Below are 6000 nucleotides of genomic sequence, written 5' to 3'. Positions count from 1 at the left end.
ACTGGAGGTGGAAGAACATATTACTATTGGTTGCTACTAGACGAGAGTTTAGCATCTCTGAGGAATCCACGACACTCCAAAGCTATAGTATTAATTGACCAATTGTGGGTTTGTATCTTCAACCAAAGGAGACTGCAATGTGGCTGTACTCTTCAAAATGCTCTCTTTCCTCTGCCCACCAGCATCACCACTGTCTTGTTCAGGTTCAGCTTCAGCCAGGTGTTCTTCAACCATGAGCTGATCTCATCCAAGCACAGGGTCATCTTGACGGTAGTAGAAGTGATGGGGAATATCACTTATTATTTATATTACTGCAGTGTCTATGGGCCGTAAGCATAGACCAGGACTCCATTACGTAAGCAACTGAATGGACTGAAGTAAAACCTGAATCTTCAAAAGTAAAATGAAAACTCAAGAATTCAACAGCAAGATAAAATGGGTATGTCTCATCTAAGAAGTCCAAGAAATCATTTTCTTTGGAATCTACAAGATCATATGTGCCATTGAATGAAACTTTGTCTACTGAAGTGGAAAAGCAGAACATTGATGATTTTCGTGATCCAGCAAGCAAGATATTTTCAGTGCCATTTTTGTCACTGAAATAAAGCCACAATAATTTAATTCCCAATTCAAGCCTTCCAACAGCTGTTCAATATCATTGTAATCCAGGGGCAGTCTCCATTAGAGTTCCACACCTACAAAATGGCAGAGTTCAGTCCATGAATACATGCCATTAAAACTCAGGCAAAGACTTGAACTTGATGTGATGGCTGCAATCTTCACCAACTAGCAATATGAAGTGATTAAAGCACTTCATCCAGAATTTAATGCTCCACAGAGGAAGTTTTAAACTCAAGTCCACTACTAGCTACTGTAAGATAAAGCAGAGAAGACAAACAAAAAGAATCAAAATTGACAGTAATACAAGATGGCTGGTCGAACAGGAGACATGATGTGATAACTGACAAGCATCCACATATGGAATAAATGCAATCGCATTGAATGCTATTGATTCTACATGTCTGAAAAGAAACTACAGAATATTCTGCCTTATCCTGAGCACATTGAAGTCAGTGGCGAAGTTTCTACTGACTTCAATACAACAGGATCATGCCTATTATGTCCAAACTCCTGAATATGCAATCCAAGAATGAACTGAAAGGTGTGACAAGGAAGTCAGTCATTTGTTTACAAGAACTTCTGAAGCACAAACATCCTAAACGTCTGAATGGGTGGTCAGTACATTATTTAAATCTTAGAACACCTAATCGTCCTGAAGCATTCTGCGAAAGTAAAAAAATTCTTCTGCAACCACTATCATGATTGGAAAAAAAGGTCTTCCAATGACACACAGTGGAAATCAGGAAGATTGTTTCTGTATTTGCACTTAACTACCATCAATACATTGAAATTTGCTCTATGCACAAGAAGAACTTTTGATCATAGTTTACATTTTACACAAGGGACTCTACAGAGAAGCACCAAAGCTAAAAAAGTAATTGACGAATATTTCAGAGGGATTTAGACTGTAGGCTGAAGACACTGTCACAGCTGAAATTTGTCTTGATCTAATTAACAAGAATCTGAACCTCACAAGGACAAAATTTAAGAACTATTCAGGAGCACTACGGAAACTATTCTGCTTCTGTTCTTTTTAGGTTTTTACACCTCAAAGAAGGAGATCAGGTTGGTTTGACACGATCTACCTTTTGTAAAGCCATTTTGTATTTTGTCCCAATTACCATTGACCTCAATGTCCTTAACTACCTTCTCCTTCAAAATTTTTTCCACTACAGATGTCAAACTAACAGGCCTGTAGTTACCCAGATTGCTTTTTTTACCTTCCTTAAAAATAGGAACTATGTTAGTAATTCTCCAGTCATACGTTACAACGCCTGAGTTTACAGATTTTACAGTAAAAATGCTTGCTAATGTCCTTGCAATTTCATGTGCCAATTACTTTAATATTCTTGAAGATTATCTGGGCCCCCCAATTTAGTCCCATTAAGCTGTTTGAGTTTGGCTTCTACCTTGGATGTAGTAATATCTACCTGCATATCCTCATTCCCATTTGTCATCTTACCATTATCTCTACGCTCCTCATTAAAGATTGAGGCAAAGTATTTGTTTAGATATTGGGCCATGCCTAGATTATCCTTCACCTCCACTCCATCCTCAGTGTTTAGTGGTCCCACTTCTTCTTTCTTTGTTTTCTTCTTATTTATATGGCTATAGAACCTTTTACTATTGCTTTTAATTCCCTTTGCAAGGTCCAACTCTACATGGCTCTTGGCCTTTCTCACCTTATCCCTACATGTTCCGACTTCAGTAAGGTAGCTTTCCTTGATAATCCCTCCCATCTTCCACTCCTTGTAAGTTTTCTGCTTTTTCGTAATTACCTCTCTGAGATGCTTGCTCATCCAGCTTGGTCTACAACTCCTGACTATGAATTTTTTCCCCTTTCTTGGGATGCACGCTTCTGATAGTTTCTACAACTTTGACCTGAAGTAATCCCAGGCCTCCGCCGCCATTAGATCCACACATTTTTCAGTCCAATCCATTTCCCTAATTTCTTTAATATTTTAAAGTTAGCCTTTTTGAAATAAAAAACCCTAGTCACAGATCTATTTTTGTTTATCCTTCCATTTAGTTTAAACTGAATTAGCTCATGATCGCTCAAACCAAGGTTGTCCCCTACAACCATTTCTTCTATGAGGTCCTCACTGCTCACCAAAACCAAATCTAAAATGGCATCCCCTCTTGTCGGTTCAGCAACTACTTGATGAAGTAATCCATCAGATATCGTATCCAGGAAAATCTAAGCCCTATTATTATTACTAGCACTTGTCCTCTAGTCTATATCTGAGAAGTTAAAGTCTCCTGTGACCACACAATTCCCATTAGTATTTACTTCTTTAAAAACATTAAAGAGGTCTCTATCCATATCCAAAACAGATTCCAGCAGTCTATAGCACACCCCAAGCACTATCCCAGGGGAGGCTCTAGTAGCTTTCTTCCCCAATGTGATGTTTGCCCAGACAGACTCTGTCTTATCCATTCCATCACTTCTTAATTCTTTACAGTGTACCTCATCATTGATATACAATGCTACTCCACCACTTTTGCCTTTATTTCTGTTTTTCCTAAACAGCACATACCCTTCAATACCCGTACTCCAGTCATGACTACTATTCCACCATGTTTCTGTTATCCCTATAATTTCTGGTTTCACTTCCTGCACCAGTAGCTTTAATTCCTCCATTTTGTTACCTAGGCTTCTCACATTAGTGTACAAACATCTTAATTTTTGCTGTTTGGCTTTGCTCACATTCTTTACCCGATTGGTCACAGACATTCTACCGCCAATATTACTTATTAGATTGGTATGTACATTGCCCTTCTGCCTTATGTCCATTCTCCTATCCACGGCTGAATCCTTTCTTACTTCATTTTCTTCCCTCTCAAAGAGAAAATCTGGTGTGGAGATTACTTGGACATCTCCCAACCATTTCCCCCAAATTCCTAGTTTAAAGCTCTCTTGATCAGTTGTGCCATCCTCCATCCTAGATGTCTATTTCCCTCCTTACTCAGGTGAAGTCCATCCCTAGAGAACAGTCCTCCGTCCATGAATGCTTCCCATTGGCCCTTCTTATAGCGCTACTGCCTGAGCCATCTGTTGAGCATCATAATCTTGTCACACCTTTGTTGCCCTTCTTTAGGAACAGGCAGAATCCCACTGAAGATCACCTGAGCCTCGATTTCCTTAAGTGTCCTCCCGAGGTTGGCATAGTCTCCCTTGATACGTTCCAGTGAGAATCTAGCCATATCATTTGTTCCCACATGAAGGATAATCAATGGACACTTTCCCGCTCCTGTTAGGATCCTCTTCAGCCTCAGGTCCACATCCCATATCTTAGCACCCGGCAGACAGCACACTCCTCTGTTCTCTGGATCAGCTCTTGTTACAGGCCTGTCTTCTCTTCTCAGTAATGAGTCCCCAATCACGTAGACCTGCCTTTTCCTGGCGATGGTGCGATTCTCCAGTCTATCCCGTTCCATATGGCTTCAAGTCCTCTCGATTCCTATTGTCTCTTGCAATCCTCTGCAACCCATCCCATATCCTCCTGGGGCTCATATTTGGTGTTATCTCCATTGACTTTTGCCCTCTTCCTATAGGACTATCTGCTCTTCTCTTCTTCCTTGTGCTCTCACCTTCAGCGACCACCTGCTGAGCCCCTTGTTCATTTTCCAACTCCACAAACCTGTTCCTGAGCGCTATTTCTCCTTCACTGGCCCGTCTTCTCCTCTGCCTGGTTATTCTAGTCACATGCTTCCACTGTCCACCTTCCTCACCCAGAAGTATCCCCTCAGAGTTCTTTGGTCCTGCTTCCATCTGCAAGTCTGAGCTTTTCCCTTCAGCCTCCTCATGTTTTTGCTCAATGATCCACTCAAACCCCCTTCTAAACTCAACCAGAGTCTCCACTTGCATCTCCAATCCTCGGATCTTCTCTTCCATCAGATCTATCAGGCTGCACTTCATGCAGACAAGATTATTTTCAGGTACCCCCTCCAGGATCATGTACCTGCTGCAGCTTCCACATCCCACCATCTTCATTGTGTCTTTCACTGCTTGGGTCACTACCACTGCTGCCTCTGTGTCTGTCATCGCCTTCTTACTTAAGTCCTTTTAGTCTTCTCCTCCAACAGAACTCCTACTCAAACTCCCCTGTTTACAGGCTCCTGTGCCGCTGCAGCTGTCTGTGCTGCTGCCTGACTGGCTGACTACCTTTATAGGACCCCTAGTCAGAGAAGCTCCGCCCCCTAATCAGGGCTCAGCTTCTCTCCTAGCACACTGCCCCTACAAGCCTCTACAAAATACCAATACAAATACCTTCTCCTCCTACAGAACTCCCACTCAAACTCCCCTGTTTAGAGCTCTGTTTGCTGGCTCCTGTGCCACTGCAGTATTTTAATTTTCTTGTTTCTATTCACTTTATGGATTTTTCTTTAAGACTTATTTGACTATGGGGCAAAGCTGTTTATTGTCCATAAATTTCCTGAAAAGAAAACTAGTCTCAGCTGTTAACAAAGGGTGCTCATTATTTTTGAGCACTAAGGCCCTGAATGCTAAATTCTTGCTAATCTTTGGTCTTTAGTTTCTGTTCCTAATCCAATGACATTTTAAAGTCTCTGTAAAAGTAGCAGTAATTTAAGATTACTTCCATATTACTGCACAATCCAGTAACTCATTAAAACAATGTTTTTGATGTCCTCTTTGACAGCTACTATCATCCATATTTTTTGTGAATTCCACTGCTTTTAACCTTCTGCCCCTGTACAAACTGTAGGCCTTTTAGGAAAAGTTCATAGTAAATTAAGCTTTTTAAAAGAACGATACCATTCCCGTTCATAATAAAAAGCTTATAAATGACCTGTTATTCAACATGGAAGATGAAATAACCTCAACTATCTCATTCTAAGGTCTAAAGAGCCAAGTCTCTATGCTTTAGTTTGCAGTGCTCAAAAGTGGCACATGAATTTTGATAGAGAAAACTAGCATTGTTATAGAGCTGAAAAACTTGATATTTTAGAAGAGAAAACCCATCACTAATATAAGCAGAAGTGGTTTTACTATATGGTTGAAAACTTGAATTGACAAAGCATTCAGGTCTATCTGCAATCCTCTGGTGCATGAAGCCCAGTAAGTGCTTGATGGTTTAAGTGTTTATTGTTTATGCTACTGGAAGCAATGAGGCTAGAAGCATTAATGCAATAAGCCTACAAAACAGACACTGAATTCAAATGGAAGGCAAGGACATGTTTTACATAAAAGAATAAAATCCAACCAAAAATTAAGAAACCATTGCAGCCACAAGAAATATTTATTATCAGCATTCATTTGTGAGGATTTTTTTCTATACAATGATAGTTACTGAATAGCTGCCATTTGCAAAGTGGGATATGTTTACAGAATCACTTAAAACCATATGTATACATATG

The sequence above is a fragment of the Caretta caretta genome, chromosome 4 (genome assembly GCF_965140235.1).
Source record: "Caretta caretta isolate rCarCar2 chromosome 4, rCarCar1.hap1, whole genome shotgun sequence".
Taxonomy (NCBI): domain Eukaryota; kingdom Metazoa; phylum Chordata; order Testudines; family Cheloniidae; genus Caretta; species Caretta caretta.
Note: the sequence above shows the minus strand (reverse complement) of the source record.